Source organism: Lissotriton helveticus, chromosome 7, assembly GCF_964261635.1.
Source record: "Lissotriton helveticus chromosome 7, aLisHel1.1, whole genome shotgun sequence".
Lineage (NCBI taxonomy): Eukaryota > Metazoa > Chordata > Amphibia > Caudata > Salamandridae > Lissotriton > Lissotriton helveticus.
The window spans coordinates 1,045,271,286-1,045,289,044 of record NC_136068.1 but is presented as its reverse complement, the minus strand read 5'-3'; the positions used below and the strand labels follow the sequence as shown (position 1 = coordinate 1,045,289,044).

At 48.9% G+C, this 17,759-nt stretch overlaps 1 long non-coding RNA gene across 1 annotated transcript in view; it reads left to right on the top strand.

Moving 5' to 3' along the window:
- Window positions 1–17,123, top strand: part of LOC144767208 (uncharacterized) — a 169,875-nt gene extending 152,752 nt beyond the window's left edge. Inside the window, exon 3 of the long non-coding RNA XR_013598096.1 lies at window positions 16,867–17,123. This is a non-coding gene — a long non-coding RNA (uncharacterized LOC144767208). The remainder of the gene's footprint in view (window positions 1–16,866) is intronic.
- The last annotated feature ends 636 nt before the right edge of the window (window positions 17,124–17,759 follow it).

Here is a 17,759-nt window from a genome sequence, read left to right as displayed (position 1 = left end):
CTACAATAAAGCCTCAATAATATGTAAATGGTCTTTTAACGACCTGCTAAGTACTTTGGTGCGACTGACGGACGGCTGTCTCTTTGCCCCCCACCCCTCCTTAATCACCCTGATGCGGTGTCCATTCACTCACAGTCGCGTGGACACTCCTGTAATTATCAGAAGGGCGCGCGCAAACTGCATTTTAGTCATGAGAAACTTCTTGCCAGATAGGGATCTTTCTGTGTGCGCGCTGAGGAAGCTGTATCAGCCCGGGCTGAGGTTGACACTGACACAGACAGACACACACAGTGAGATGACAGAGGGGGAGGGAGAGCTGGATGGAAAGAGAGATAGAGAGGGAGGGCAGGAGGGAGAGAGGGAGGGCAGGAGGGAGGGAGGGCAGGAGGGAGGGAGATGGAGGGCAGGAGGGACACGGAGGGCAGGAGGGAGAGGGAGGGCAGGAGGGAGGGCAGGAGGGAGAGAGAGAGGGAGGGCAGGATGGAGGGCAGGAGAGAGAGAGGGAGGACAGGAGGGAGAGAGAGGGCAGGAGGGAGAGGGAGAGAGAGAGAGAGGGAGGGCAGGAGGGAGGGCAGGAGGGAGGGCAGGAGGGAGAGAGAGGGGGAGAGAGAGGGCAGGAGGGAGGGAGGGTGGGAGAGGGAGGGCAGGAGGGAGAGAGAGGGCAGGATGGAGGGCCGGAGGGAGAGAGAGAGGGAGAGGGAGGGCAGGAGGGAGGGCAGGAGGGAGAGGGAGGGCAGGAGGGAGAGAGGGCAGGAGGGAGAGAGAGAGGGAGGGCAGGAGGGAGATAGAGAGGGATGGCAGGAGGGAGAGAGAGGGCAGGAGGGAGAGGGAGGTAGAGGGCAGGAGGGAGAGAGAGGGCAGGATGGAGGGCAGGAGGGGGAGAGAGAGGGAGAGAGAGGGCAGGAGGGAGGGGAGGGAGAGGGAGGGCAGGAGGGAGAGGGAGGGAGAGAGAGGGCAGGAGGGAGAGAGAGGGCAGGAGGGAGAGGGCAGGAGGGAGGGCAGAAGGGAGAGAGAGGGCAGGATGGAGGGCAGGAGGGAGAGAGAGGGCAGGAGGGAGGGAGGGCAGGAGGGGGAGGGCAGGAGAGGGAGGGCAGGAGGGAGAGAGAGGGCAGGAGGGAGAGGGAGGGCAGGAGGGAGATGGAGGGCAAGAGGGAGGGCAGGAGGGAGAGAGAGAGGGAGGGCAGGAGGGAGAGAGGGCAGGAGGGAGAGGGAGGGAGAGGGAGGGAGAGAGATGGCAGGAGGGAGGGCAGGAGGGAGAGAGAGGGCAGGAGGAGAGAGAGGGAGAGAGAGGGCAGGAGGGAGGGAGGGCGGGAGAGGGAGGGCAGGAGGGAGAGGAAGGGCAGGAGGGAGAGGGAGGGAGAGAGAGGGCAGGAGGGAGAGAGAGGGCAGGAGGGAGAGGGAGGGCAGGAGGGAGAGGGAGGGCAGGAGGGAGAGGAAGGGAGAGATAGGGCAGGAGGGAGGGCAGGAGGGAGAGAGAGGGCAGGAGGGAGAGAGAGAGAGGGAGAGAGAGAGCAGGAGGGAGGGCGGATGAGGGAGGGCAGGAGGGAGAGGGAGGGCAGGAGGGAGTGGGAGGGAGAGGGAGGGCAGGAGGGAGAGAGAGGGCAAGAGGGAGAGGGAGGGCAGGAGGGACAGGGAGGGCAGGAGGGAGAGGGAGGGCAGGAGGGAGAGAGAGGGCAGGAGGGAGAGAGAGGGCAGGAGGGAGAGAGAGGGCAGGAGGGAGGGCAGGAGGGAGAGGGAGGGCAGGAGGGAGAGGGAGGACAGGAGGGAGAGGGAGAGAGAGATGGAGAGGGAGGGCAGGAGGGAGAGAGAGATGTATGTATGCTGGGTCTGGTGGCTCAGTGGATGAGGGCATCTGCTGCAGGGACCTGTGTGCAACCTCATGGTCACAAGTTTTCTTTTTGTTTTAGCCCCGCCCCCTCCCCCTCTGACCCCGCCCCCACCGGTGCGGCCCTCGGCCACAAACCACACTGTAAATTTGGCCCCCGAGAGAAAGTTTGTGAGTACCCATGCTCTAGACTGTGTGTCTCTCTCAGCATGCGTCTTCCGAATGAATCTAACAGGCAGCCATCTACGACCCTGAGAAGCATGGCTTCTTAATCAGTGAAGTAGCAGAACTAGCAAGGTTCAATGAGTGTAACAAGACTTTCAACAGACTCATCAATTGTTTCACCAACCTGTTGTGCTTGGTTGAAGATATACCTTTCATAGTCAAACTTCAGCTTTGGATTGAACTTGGCCTCCAACGCTTCTTTTATCTTTTGGTACAATTTGGCATCAGTCTGTGAGACTTTCTTTAGCACTTCTCTCACTTAATCACCTGCAAGGTTCATCAAGTAATTGATGATATTCTTTTCATCTTCTTCTTCTAGCACATCTAGGAAGTCATTGAATGTTTTGATCCACGCAGCCCACCTGGCACCAATGTTTTTGCTTGTTAGAAGTGTGGAAAGGTGGTGGTGGCTTCAGGAACATGGTTGCATTGCATTTTGCATTCTCTTCTTCCACCATTGTGTTGGCACGTGCTGTTTAGTCGAATGCTGTGCCGGGTAGCACAGACAACTTCTGCAAACAGAAGTCGCGCGGAAAAGCATGAGTTGCAGTATGCTTCAGTTGTCTTGGATGGTTAGTAAATTCTCTGTTTCTCTTACCTTGTTGACGTTATCGTTGTTTTTTGCTACATCTGACTAATTCCTCTGGAGTGCAGCACAGCGCAGCATCTTTGTCGGTGCATCAGATTGTTCTCACCTTCCTTCTGTTAGAAAAGGCTCCCTTGTGCAACTAAGCTGACAGTTGTTGATGCACCTGCACCCAGTGAGAGGTACAGACCCACAAGAAGACTTTGGGCAGGATTTCCAGCACCCCCAAATTGACTTGTTGCTCTCCACTGATGAAGGAATTAATCCAGAAGCACATTTCTAGAGTTACACAGCACAGGCTGCACCAACAAGGGTGAAAATGTAAAAACTACTACTGAAGTAAGTGATATCATTCACTGCATTTACCATGATACATTAGGGCAAATTGATTGCTGGGATGTGAGGCAGTGGGCTCCCACCCGCCATCAGAATTATCTATTAGGTAGTTTTACTTTTGGTGACAAAACAGGGGTTGCGGGGGCAGGAAAACACCTTCTGGTTTTCCTGTTTGGCGGGTTAGTATGATCAATTGTTGGTATGGGGAGAATCATACGGAGGAAGAGCACTGAACAGTGCATTCGGGGCTATAGTCAGGGGGCAAGGTGGATGGTTTGGGCGAAGGTGACATTGGAGCGAGTGATGACGTCAGTGGGTAATCAATAGTAGGCTAGGTGTAGGTCTGCGAAGGGGAGGAGGATATAACAAGGGTGGCTCTTGTAATTTTAGTATGGAAGTGGGTTTTTTGAGGTGTCTAGTGAGGTATTGGTTTTGTAAGGCGCCGTTTTGCCTATGATTTCATGGATGTTTATTATTCCAGACCTGTGCTATTAAAGCAGCCTTTTACTCTTATATTGAGTAGGATTAGTGTATTATGGGTTTTCTCTCCCTCCCACCCAGAAATTTTGAGTCTATTAGATCGTTCTGATAAGCAGTTGAGAACATCTTTTATCTTTTCTCCATATACCAGGATTTTTGCATATAGCGGCTGAGGCTATAGGATCCTATGATGGGACAGGTCTGTCTTTTGAGTTGTGCTTAATGTTTTTTGCTTTGGGTTGCTGCTGGTATGCAAATCTGGAGTTTTTGTTTATAGACAGGGTCAGCATGATCAATTGTTGATATGGGGGATCACACGGTGGAGGAGCATAAAACAAGGAGTTCGGGCTATCATCAGGGGAGCAAGATGGATGGAATGAGAGAAGGTGACAGTGGAGCAAATGATGACGTCAGTGGGTCATGGATAGTACACCAGGTATAGGTGTGTGAAAAGGAGGAGGTTATAAGAAGGGGGGCTATTGGATGTTAGTAGGGGTCAGATTTTGAGGTAATAATTGTATTGTGAGGTATTAGTTTTGTATGGCAAAGTTTTTCCAGACATGTGCAATTAAAGCGACCTTTTACCCTTATATTGTGGTACAGTGTATTATTAGAGCACCATCTTGCCCAATTCCTGATGCTCCTATTATCACTCTTTGTGGGGTTATCAGTTTTGATTGTGCTTTAAGTTTGTGGTGGCGGTTTGGTGGTGGAGCAGGTGTGATGCAGGAAGTAAATTTAGATTAAAGGTGACCACTTGTTTATAAGAAGTCTTTCAGAGCAGGTGTGAGGCTGGTGAGCAGAGAAATAATTCCATATCTTGCATGCAAGCAGCTGTTGAAATTAGCAATGTATGTGTACATAAGCGGCGTTCATTTGTGTTCACTGTACCCCTTGTTGTAAGCAGAACAAATAATTACGAAACACTGACTGTGTTATCCCGCCAGCATAAGACCCATGCACACATGTACACGACAGCTATTTTAGGTACCATGGTCTCTCTGTCTGCGATCGATCATCAGCCCCTTCCCTGACCCTGCAAGCATCCCCCATGCACCCTGACCGCCCCCGCTCTCACATGCACAAGTCGTGAACCCTCCCCTCCCGCATGACTCTGTCTCTGGGAATCACACCCCGCGCCTGACCAACACCTCCTTTTCTTCCGTGAATACCCCTCCTTTTATGACCCCTTCCTCTGAGCCTGATTGTCTGCACGGACCGCTGGTCATCCCTCAGCCTGAGGATACAGTTCATTGCCCACTACTGTATGCACTCGCCCCTCTTCAAAGGGGGCTACTATTGATCATGACCGCCCCACCCCCTGAGATTCGATCAGGCGCACACATTCCAAAGGAATCAGCAGAACACTCAGCTGCTTGACAGCCCCCTCCTATTGTATGGAGGATCAGGGCCCCTACTGTAGCCACGTGTTGGAATATCTTCATACTTCACAATGTCTTGATTGTAATGAAGAATGTCTGTGTGCCATAAACCTGTGTATAAAAGACGAAGCCTCAGAGAAACTAGAGAGAGCACCTCCTGAAGACACTATGCAAGTGTCCGAAATGACAGGCTCTCCTCATGAGAAATAAAACTCTATTCTTGTATTCCTGCTTCCAGCGCCCGTCTCTTTATTTGGTAATCGTTCAAGATGGGAACTAAGAGGCGTCCTGCGCCCACAGCCTGGGCTTCAGGTGTGTTATGGGCTGACTTTTCCACAATTGGCGCCCTAACGCGGGGCCCATCAGCGACATAAGGTCCGGTAAGAGAGGTCCAGACGATGGGGTGAACATCTAAACGATTGGAGTATACCTGCCTTGAGAGGGCCCTCGTCCGGCTGCCGATTGAATGAACTTCACCGATTCTGAACGGACCTCTCTCAAGTGACCTACTGTCCTGACTGGAAACCCACAGGAATGCTGCGATAAAAACATGGAGAAAAGAGGCGCTGGAGGAAGGAAGACGAAGAATTGCCCACATGATCCGGTCCGGGTAAGGTTAAGTAGGACGTCTTTACGTCTGATTGGTAGGATGGCTTATCCATCTGATTGATTGATTGATTGTTTTTGGAATCAGTATTTAAAATACTGATATTGTTCATTGATTGGTTCATTTAGCCTCGGTTGCTACTTGAAGTATTGGTTCTCTTGGAGACATTCTCTGTTTGCAAACAGCGACGAATAGGAATGTTCCTCTCTCTTTGCAAATAGTGAAGGATAGGTAATGCGGACTTTTGTCCCCCGTTGTAATCCGCCATGCCTATTTTTCTCCCCACTGATTGATTGGTTGCTCTGTTGCTCTTTGAGACATTCGCTGTCTGCAAATGGGGAAGAATAGGAATATTCTGTCTCCCTTTGCAGATAGTGAAGGGTAGGTAATGCAGACTTTTGTCCCCGTTGTAATCCGTCATGCCTATCTTTTCTCCGCATTTGATTGTTTGTTATCGATTTTTATCGATTATTGCTCTTTGAGATATTCCCTGTCTACAAACGGGGAAGAATAGGAATATTCTGCCTCCCTTTGCAGATAGTGAAGGATAGGTAATGCAGACTTTTGTCCCCGTTGTAATCCGTCATGCCTGTTTTTTTCTCCCCACTGATTGATTGATTGTCTGGACATTTATTGTTCAAGGAATAGTTCTTTTGAGGCATTCTCTGTTTGCAAATGACGTGGAATAGAAATGTTCTGTCTAGTCTTTGCAAGTAAGAAAGGGTAGGTAATGCGGACCTTTGTCCCCCGTTGTAATCTGTCATGCCTATCTACTCCCCACTGATTGATAAACCAGTTCCACCCGGACCATTTATTGGAGGTAGGTCATCTGGCTCGACCAGGAGGGTACCCCTAATACAAAAGGACAAATATAAAAATGCGGATTAACCGCTGTATCGTGCTAGCAAATAAAAGAAAAAAAATATATATATATATAAAAATCGTTAGGGAAAAGAAAAGGAATAGAGTGAAATCAGTAGGCCGCTGATGAGATCTCTTTTCAAACTCGCTGAAATGGAAACATAGGAAACAACCCCTCAGGAAATATGAAACTGGTGAGGAAAGCCGAACTTAACGCTATGACTTTGAGACAGCTTGGCTTCACCACCCACCCCGCCCAATTAACGACAAACCTTAGGCGAATAATAGAAAATATACAACACTATAGCGAAGTAACAGGTGAAAACGTTTTATTTTTAACAAACAAAAAAAAACATTTAAGCAACTATTTACATGACAAACGGCTGCAACGGCAAACGAAAAACCCACAATGCATTCCGCCGTCTGCCTGACGCCGTTCCAGTCCTTTCTTCCCCAAAGTAGCAATGTTGGGCTACTTTGGGCTACTTTCTAGTAGTTTTTGGGCGTTTTAAAGTCTACAAAAACCCGTCAGGGGCGGTGGGGTGGAAGGACCACTACGCGAATAGCCCGAAGGCGGCGCCACACGCCAAGGCCTGTCCCCCCGGATGAACCAAGGGACCCGTTCCTGGGGCCAGGGCGAAGAGCGTCCGGCCGCCATCAACCAGAGGCCCGGCCCGAAACGTATCAGGCGCCACTTCTTCAATAATGGCTACGACAACACTGGGGGGGGGGATGTCTTGCACATGCCTCCGACCCCCCCCCCCTCGTCCTCATCGCCTGGTCCGGCCATAACAAATGTCCAGCGAGAAGCCGTGGGGTGCACCGGGAGGGAGAGGCGGCGCGAACGAGCCTCTCCCACCTCCCCAGGTGGAGGCTCCCCAGCTGCACCCTCAACGCTCCTCGCACCCGGCAAAGGGTTCGTCCACTCTTACGGTGCAGCGACGCTCCACGCACCCGGCAAAGGGTTCATCCACTGTGGCGATGCTGCGACACCTCGACCCGGCAGGTTGGAGCCCGTCTGCTCATTTGACCCCGCGATTGCCGGTAGCTGCCGAACTCTCAAAATGGCGGTCGACCTTGCAAGAGCGGGCCCAGCATGAAGGAATGGCCCGGTCGCTTGTTGATCCCACCATCATAAAAGTTCTCCTCGACCTTGAAGATTCTAGAGGAGCCGCGGGAGTCCCCGACTCCCGCAGATACCCCCGATGGGGAATGACTGCCATGATTGCCCACGGAACGATGGAAATGTAGCCGCAGGGCGTCGGCGCTCCCATGCTGACACCAGCCTCGATTTGAATGACTAAAATCCTGCAGACTACAGTTCGGAACAGTTCCGGTGAAAAACCCAGTATGACCCGGTAGGGAACATTGTTGCCTCCCTCCCCCTTTTTTGACTGATGGTTCATACTGCCGATCCCTTTCTATTGCCCTTTAACGGAACTTTTTGGACTGCCGAAAGAGGTTCTGGGCCAGCCACGAGCTGGTGGAAATTTTGACTATGCCTGGATCAGCCTGGCTGCACCCAAAATGGCGCCGGTACAAATGAAACTTTCAACTCCTTGTTGTACCCTGATTGCTCAACTTTGGTGTCATGAAATATGTATACAGTTTTTAAAAACAATGAATTGATATGGGATGGGTACTGATTATGTGTTCGGACAATGAATTGAAGTGAGATGGGTGCTGATTGAACATTCGGACAATGTATTGTTGATAAGTTTGGCGCATCATGATTATTGAAAGTTCGAATTTCAACACTTATGATACTCGCTCACACTGAAATTTTGATATGATTTTATTGCACTTGTCGCACTTTCATTATGAAATCAACGATCACCGACTCCATTAGGGTTTCCACTAATAAGTATCCCCACATGTACAGTTCTGGCCGGCCCACAGGGTTGTAGGCCCGTATTTATGCACGACATTCTTATAAAGATTTTTGGAAAAAAACGTACGTAGTTGTCACGTGTAAATTGGTACGTTTCGAATAAATGACCACTGTTCCCGATATAACTGAATTACAGGTGAAATGGCTCAGCTCGAGTAAATTAAGGGTTAAAAAGTATAATACGCAGAAATATTGCAAATATGAATGGTCCAGGTTTTTGTTGTTGTATGTACTTTGCACATTTTTGTGCAGCCTAAAGCAACCACCAAAAAGACGCTGGAATTCAGCCTATACTTTATATGCTACCTGTATCAGGAAAAACTGTGCTAAAATGCCCCTAAGTCGCCCCGAAGGAGTGCCACCTGGCCTCCCTACATACGGTCCATAATACCACACTTGGGTGATCTATGCTACCCACCGGCTTCCGATAATCATCTCTCCCACACTAAAAGGTCCATCTGGGCTTAAACGCCGAGTTGGCAAGAACTGCGTTCCGTGGAGATAGACCGAGTATGTAGTAAGTAAAAGCCTTTTCGGGTTTATGCGCGCTGATGTGTTTTTAATTGCTGCCCCCGCCCCTTCTTTTTCCCTCTTTCTGCAGGTCCCATTGGAACATCGATTAAAATACGAAAAAGAAAATGGTGATCTAACGGACGAAGAAACGGGAAAAAGGGGTTCGATTATGGTGCCTACGCACCCCGAATAATACAACCAAAAATAATGTGCACTCATGATTAAGCATTCTACACTTAACTAAATAGGGAAAGGTTTTAAAGAATATTCTGAGGTGAGGTTTACTCTAGTACCCTCCGTTCGAAGGACTAGGAATGTTGTCAGTGTATAGAGATTACTACATCCTTTCCACACCCTCATGGACCGGAAACTCAGAGCTGCCCTATTGTTCTCCCAACTGACACCCACTGTTGCCTCCGCCTGGAAACGCATTTAGCCCGACCAGGTTAGTTCTTGACCGGTTGCCAAAGGCGTAAGTGTGTAAAACAACAAAGACCAGTAAAGGCAGCCGACAATAAAAGGAAAGAAAAGGGTAAAAAGAGCTTAGGATGCTAAGGCTACGCAGCATACAGGAAGAGATCATTATGGCCAATAACGGTTATATGTCTTGTCTTGGATTTTTGTATATAATACCTGTACTGTACGTGATGCATGGATCTACGTCATCCCTCTGCCTGTGTCTCTGTATTACTTAACCCCTGTTGTTCTGTGCTGTGCGGGCACTGAATGATCCATTATTGTACACGTCTCTCTCTCTTTCTCTCTCCATGTCATACGTGTACCGAATGGACCATTTAGAGTGCGCTCTCTCTCTCTCTCTCTCTCTCTCTCTCTCTCTCTCTCTCTCTCACTCTCTAAAGTCCCCCTGTTCCCTCTTTCCTTGTGTGGTGACGTTGTGCCCCCCCCGGCACAAAACTTAATTGGGTCTCCTCGAACACAAAGGTGTGGGGAAAAATTGACAGGAACTAAAACGATTGTGACTCGCCATATTACTACCTCTCCTTTTCCGCAAAACGATAGAAGCCGAGTTGGTAATGAAGGAAAGGACAGGTAAGACGACGGATGTCCCCTAATCTGGCCTTTTATGGGGGGACTATAACGTCAATGGCCTTCTGTTTTTCGGTTCACTAAAAATGCAATTCCCAATGCACAGATTACTTCGCTCCTCTGCACTTAAATGCGGATGTCCAGAGTACCCCACTTCTCCCGATTGACCCCAGCTCCCTGTCCAAAGCGTCCCCGTTTCCCCCGATTAACCCCAGCTTCATGTCATCTACCCTCGAAAGCGAAATTGATTACCTTGATTAAACGGCCACTCCCCAAGAAAAGCATGTTTTACATCTGCCCCCTCCCCCTTCTTCATGACGGTAACGCCCCTGCTTACAAGAGTTAGCCGACCCGAAGGGAAATGTAAGATTGTCGATACTTGGGTTAAAGGGAAGGGCGAGTCTCTACATAAGGACTCGATTTTGAGTTTGATATAATACACTGTGTATAAAGGTCCAATTTCTCTCCACATACGTCACGAATGAACGCCAAACAGGTTTATGAATTCAATGGTAATGCCCTCCTACATACTCCATAAGTGATGACTTCTGACTGTGACCGATGAACTTATCCCCCACCTACATAGGATTGGGGATGGAATTGAGATGTATAAATGTCTTCTCCTGCCAGTTTTTCTAAAACTTATTTTCTACCCATTCAAAGATACAATCACCGGAGGAGAGGAGCTGGATGTGACGCACAGCCTGGCCACAGATCATGAAGCACGTGTGACCGCGACCAAAGGTGGAGCCACCGAGCAACGAGACGCGGGACGAGGCACCACTCTCAAACTCGGCAGATTAAGGAATAAAGGGCTGCCTTGAAGCCCTCGATTTGCTGCCCCACTCGTGCCTGAAGTCCCCGTTCTTTTTGAGCCCGACCGATGGGCCTGCCTGCTCGTTATCCTGTGCTCCTTTTGGTCCCTTGATGTGCTCAATGATCTGATCCCACTCCGCCCTCTCTTCCCTTGATTATTCAACAACATCACCCTTTTCGCATAACTTTTGACTATGGAATGAGGTTTTGCCACAGAAAAAGAAAGACACACAGGTGCCCAGCATGAGGCACCCCTAAGAAAATGAGTTAAGAAACAGGACTGTGATCTAACAGCAGAGGACTGATCGCACCCTGCAACGTGTAAGGATGAATCCGAGCTGGACCTATAGCTCCACCGCCGGTGCTCAACAGCGCCAACAAAAGAAGACGGACTCCGTTAAAAAGACATTGTGACGAAAACCCCCTTCCTGAACTTTCTACTCACCCCCTTGACCAAATTGCTTGTATCAACTTGAACTCCTCCCTCAGCCATTTTTTTTTATTGCTTTCTCAAATGTTTCATTGGTCACCCATGTATCTAGTTTTCCAAAAGTTTCTTATAGCACTGATAAGACCCGAAGGTATCAGAGTACTCTTACTGTATGTTGATGTCACCAGAGAGAAAGTCTGAACTTGATTCTATAATGTTTCGGAACCTCTTTTCTTGGTTGACTCCGACTAAATATTATGCCGATCTCTAGATTTGTATGAAGAACCCAACAACAAATGTAAATTAACATGTATTGCATTCTGCCTATCGCATCGGCTATATAGAAATTGAACTTGCTTATGTAAAAAAGCGGCGACTGTTGAAATTAGCAATGTATGTGTACATAAGCGGCGTTCATTTGTGTTCACTGTACCCCTTGTTGTAAGCAGAACAAATAATTACGAAACACTGACTGTGTTATCCCGCCAGCATAAGACCCATGCACACATGTACACGACAGCTATTTTAGGTACCATGGTCTCTCTGTCTGCGATCGATCATCAGCCCCTTCCCTGACCCTGCAAGCATCCCCCATGCACCCTGACCGCCCCCGCTCTCACATGCACAAGTCGTGAACCCTCCCCTCCCGCATGACTCTGTCTCTGGGAATCACACCCCGCGCCTGACCAACACCTCCTTTTCTTCCGTGAATACCCCTCCTTTTATGACCCCTTCCTCTGAGCCTGATTGTCTGCACGGACCGCTGGTCATCCCTCAGCCTGAGGATACAGTTCATTGCCCACTACTGTATGCACTCGCCCCTCTTCAAAGGGGGCTACTATTGATCATGACCGCCCCACCCCCTGAGATTCGATCAGGCGCACACATTTCAAAGGAATCAGCAGAACACTCAGCTGCGTGACAGCCCCCTCCTATTGTATGGAGGATCAGGGCCCCTACTGTAGCCACGTGTTGGAATATCTTCATACTTCACAATGTCTTGATTGTAATGAAGAATGTCTGTGTGCCATAAACCTGTGTATAAAAGACGAAGCCTCAGAGAAACTAGAGAGAGCACCTCCTGAAGACACTATGCAAGTGTCCGAAATGACAGGCTCTCCTCATGAGAAATAAAACTCTATTCTTGTATTCCTGCTTCCAGCGCCCGTCTCTTTATTTGGTAATCGTTCAAGATGGGAACTAAGAGGCGTCCTGCGCCAGCAGCCTGGGCTTCAGGTGTGTTATGGGCTGACTTTTCCACACAGCTTCAATGTTGTTTAATTTACCAGCTGCTAAAGTAAATAGTTGCTCATCAGTGTACAAGGTTGCCCCCAATCTCCTCAAACCGCTACTTCAGTTGTACTCTGGCTCAAGCGAGAGCCTATCATAAATGGCCACCAGCCTGGGCCTCATTTGAGGAAGCAGTGGCGACTGTGGGGCTCCAAGGCCCCCTCCAGCTCCTGTCAAACCTCCCTACCAGTGCTGCCTTCGCACAGCTGCAGCACATCCCAGCTCTCCCTTACCACAGCGAACAGGGTGTCCTTCACCAATTGGCTCCCAGGAGGGCATACGTTCACTGATCATGTGGCAGCAAGCCTGCGGTGAGGGCAGGAGTGCAACTGGTTTCTTCCACAGCTGGGGGAGGGAAGAGGTAGTCTACACCCACCCACTGTTGGAGTACTGCAGCGGTTCCTGGTTGCAGCAGCCTCCGATCCATGGGTGTGTTTGGGCTGCACAGCAGCTCGGAGGTGCCAGGGAGATGTTTGGCAATCATTTGGACGGTATCCACACGTCTAGTTTTGTCTGCTCCTCCTAATACTTGTCTTTCTCCATTGCAGCAGGGCTTCTTTTCTGCATACTAGTTGGACATGTTTGCCTGGGCAGCTGAAAAACTAGATTTGGCCCTGCCCAGCACTGTAGCCCTTATCGTTATCATACCCAACCACCCAGTGATTATAATGGATATCCAGAACCCTGTGATTAAAAAGGACACATACAGCCCAGTGCCTAACACGTGCATGCCCTTCTCAGTAACCACAGTGCACACATCGTGCCCAATGATTGCAATAAATGGGCAATGCCTAGGAATTGAGATTTATGCACACTGCCAAGTTCCTGCAACGCAAAGACAATGCAGAAGGATTGTAGTGTATGTACAGCCCAGTGACTCTAGTTTAAACATACTGCCCAGTGATTACAGTGTACTTTGATTGCCCAGTGATCGTATTGCACACACATTACTAAGTGATTAAAGTGCACTGCCTGATGGTTGAAGTGTACTACAGTGCCCAAGGATTGAGGTAGACACCCAGACCCTAATGTATGAGATCTGACATCGCAGCAGCGATGTGTCAGAAATTGTTGCACTAAGGTACGACAGTTACACACGCCATGGATGCGTCGTATTTACAGTACGGCGCACCATGTCGTAAAGTCCCAAGGTGCGTAAAAAAAATTATGCATCCAAGGGATGGATGCCGCAGAGAAAAGTGACGCATGTGCAGCCAAAGTGACGCTAAGCTGCTGTCAAGGTTGTAAACCAACACTTACGTGCAACAAACCAGCTTTGCGCCACACTGGAGTATGTCACACTTCAAAAACACCTTAAAAAGTGATGCATTGGCAAAAAAAATCCTAAACATCACACAGGAAACATGGAGCAGGCAGCAGTTGCCAGGGCAACAGACCAACACGAGCCGGTATGTCCAGACAGAGCCCCAGGGGAAGAGGAAGAGTAATTTTAGTGAGGAGGAGAATGCAATTCTGGTAACAAAGCATGAACATAAACTCTTTGTCACCTCTAAATTGCCATTAGAGAAGAAGGAAGCCATTTGGCAGTGCATAGTGGAGAAGATTAACAGTGTAGGGAAAACTAAAAAGACATGGCCAGAGTGCACAAAGTATGACTATAAGATCAGGAACAAGGAGAAACTGACCAACAACCTGAAGGCAGACTGGAGAAGGATGACCCGAGGACCAGGAGGAGCTGGACCCCTTGGAGGAGCAGATGGCATAAGTCATAACAATAGAGTTGGTGGTAGGAGTTGACCGCCAGGACAGTGCTGGGTTCGATGGCCAGGAAGATCTACAGGGTACATGGCTACAAGGTACAATATGGTTAAAATGATCATGCTATTCAGCGCAGCAACCCACACTGCTCAGTCACATATTGTACAGCCCAGTCCACCTCTGTCAAGTATGTCCAGTCCATGTGTGATGTACACCACCAGTCCAGGTTCACCCTTGTATTTTGGGAGTTATAGTGGAGTGTAGAACATGAGGCCCACATTGATGTGTATTTGCCGTAAGGCAGAGCAGCAAGTCAACTTGCAGCACTGCCCTGTGCCAAAGTGAACAGGCATGAATGCACTGTATTTCTACAATTCAGTGCATTCCTATTCTTTCCCCTGCCCTGGTACAATTCTGGCTGCCTTGTGCCAACGCAGGCACCCTTGCACCATGGTGCGAGGCTGCCTGTGTTGTCGGCAGGATTGTTTTTGTGCAGAGAGGGGCTCCTTCCTGCAATAAGCACAATTCTAAGAGGTGTTGGCCTCTTTCTTTGTGTGCATCAGAATGCAGGCACACAAAGAAAGAGGATACATTGGGAGAAACAGAGATCTTTCGTTATGCCTCATGTTGATTTGGACACATTCCGAGGTTTACAAGTCCTTGCAGATCCGGGAATGCATAAAAAACCACGAGAGTTGTGGGGGAAATACCAAGCGCAACGCTCATGGAATGTATCTCTTGTGCAGAATAAGGCTATGCAGTGACATGTGATGCATTGCCTTATTCAAGATTTATGAGGCTACTCAAAGCCACGCAAGGTGTCTGTGTGCCTTCATAAATCGTGACAGAAGTCTCTCACAAATATGCCCCGAAGTGGCCAGAATTACAAGTCCCAAAATACAAAGCATAATACCTGGACTGGAGCAGCACATCATGTATGGACACTTGAACTCTGACCAACCTGACTGTGACAATGCAGACCCCCTTGCACCAGTAGGCTAGTGTGTCCAACTTGGGCCCATGCAGGCAAATCTGGACTGTAAACCAATGGAATGGAATGGGGTTGTCAGAGGATCAACTCCTCATCTAAGAGATTCAGGTTTGGAGTATGTGAAGTATCAACAAGTAGGAACTTGCAAACAGCCACGTGTATAGTCCCCTAGTATGAAACTACTTTGCACATAGCTGTCCTGATGTGCGTGAAGAGAGCACACAGATATGGAACGACATGTCAAAGACCACTGTACCTCTTGTCATGTACAGATGTATGCGGAAGGTGGGTGTAAATGCAAAGGATGCACAGCAGAGGACCATCATTGTTAGTTGGCTGAATAGATGGTGTGTGTCTGGTGGGCCCCTAGTGTAGTGCAATTTAGGTGTGGCTGAGCACATTGAACTGGCACTGTGTCTGAATGGGGAGCCATTGTAAAGCAAGGTGGTAAGTTGTGACGTCTGTATTGCAAGGTAGCCAGAGTGTTAGTCACGCACTGCTTATCTGATTGTGTCACACTTGTCTCGTACCTCTGAAGGGAATCCGTAGAAGAGGACATTGGGGTAGTAAATCCTACATGTAATGTGGACCACAGTGAAGATGCATTAGGTGTGAGGATGGGAGCCCTACAAACAAATGTCTGTCTATGCCACATATTTCAAAGCAGGAGGATGTCAAACAGAAAAAAGTAATGTGACATGAAGAGATAGGTTTACACGATGGGCAGGTTTTAGGGATGGTTGAATGTTATAGTCGCCTGGCCTAGTTGTGTGGCCAACCTTGGTAGGAAAATGTCACAGAATATTATTACTACTAGCATGTGGGCCATAGCCCTCAAATACAAGTAGCCATGTTGGTCAACTGCATATGGTGACTTACATTGGTGGTGTTGGAGGTAAATGAGAGTCAATGTATGACCTGTGTGCCTTCAGAGTGTAACAATAAGATGAATTCCTGGGCCGAAATGAGGATTGCCAGAGGAGTCATGTGCAGATACAAGTGAGCGAGGCTGAGTTAAGCGATGTGTGATACTCTGCAGATAACCAACTCTGGCAATGGCAAAATGGGATGAGCGTCAATGGTAGCAATCTTCCATGTTTGACTGGGCCTATCCCCTTAGAGTTGGCACACAGTGCCTACTGAAGTGAATTATGGACACAACCGTGTGTGTAATGCAATCCCATTAGTATACCCAGTTAGGAAAACCATAGTAGGTACATGCCCTTGCACATCCCTGCAGTGTAGCAAGGTTGCTAGCTGTGTAGAGTTGTGTGGATGTGTGTGAAAAATGAACCCTTGGCTACATTAATGCACAATGTGCAGGCAAGACAGCACAGCAATGCAGACTGGTGTGCTGTAGAGTGTGGAAGGCAGACTGCAGGATTAAATAAAATACATGACCAAACCCACATCACTTTCCCAGGAGCTGTGGGCTGAGTAGAGGCCAAAGGAAATGCAGGCACCCTGGTCACTTAGTGCAATGTGCACAGTAGAGGTAACAATAAGTGAAACTCCATTCAGTATAGCCATCGTGAAAAAGAAAGCCAATCACCAAGGCAGATGTGGAGCTTACCTCAACTTACCCTCACATGCAGGGCAGGCCAGCAAGCTGTGTAATGTTGTTGCAATGTGTGGTATGACACGAAAAATAACCCTTGTCACACATTGGCCTTGTGAACAATGTAGAGATATTGGCATCTGAAAGGCTACTACAGTACAACTTGGTCTCAGTTCCTATGTGTAACATATGTCATACACATCAATGTTGAACAGGAAGTGAATGATGATAAAGTCTTTATGTCAGCCAAAATTACTCATGTCAATATGTAGCATACATCACCATTAACATATTACATTTTCATTGCAGAGGCAAAAACGACACCTCCTGACAACCAACCTGTCCTGGATGACCAACCTGTTTGCGATGACAACCTGTTCCCCATGGATGATGACACCTTCCAGCAACTCCTGGGCTCCATTGGAACACCTGCTCTGGTGATGTCAAGGGACGATGGCGCAGCTGGATCTCCAGAGGAAACGCCTACCACAGGACATGCCCCATCTACCAGCCCAACCACAGCTCTGGACTTCAAGGACTCCCAAGTTGACTTTCAATGGCTAGTGGTAGGAGTCCAGCAGCAGCTGGTACATGAGGTGCAGGTAGGGATGGAGACCATCGCTGGCACCCTAGACGGAGTTTATAGGTGCTTCAGTCCCAATGAGGACTCTCTGAGGCATTCAAAGGCACCTATCCGTAGCTCCATAGTATGGAACAGTCTCTAGCTGACATTGCTGGTGTCATCAGGCAGATGCAACAACAATAGCCCTACCAATTTTACACCAGTGAGGTAGCCACCCTGCTGGGGGCCATCCGCGCCATCCTCCAATCTATGGAGTGCAAGTAGTACTCCTATATTGCAACAATTGTGCCTTTCTCAGTGACATTGTTGCCTCGTGGACAGATGACCAGGCCCTTGTCAGTGCTGTGCTGTCTTCCTGGCTGGCACAGACAAATGCTGTTGGGGACACGGGAGCCACATCTTTTGCCCTTGATATGTATGTGCCTCAGATGCCTCACGCAGAAACACCACCACACATAGGCGAGACACAACACATCAGAGGAGGAAGATGTGGGCCTCACCAGTTTCCGGCAGAAAAGTGCCCAATAACATTTGTCTGTGCCTCTTGGCTGGTTTCTCATTGGACCTGTGTTTATCATCAAGCCACCACACTTGTCGCCTGGTACTGTCCCCTTTTTGC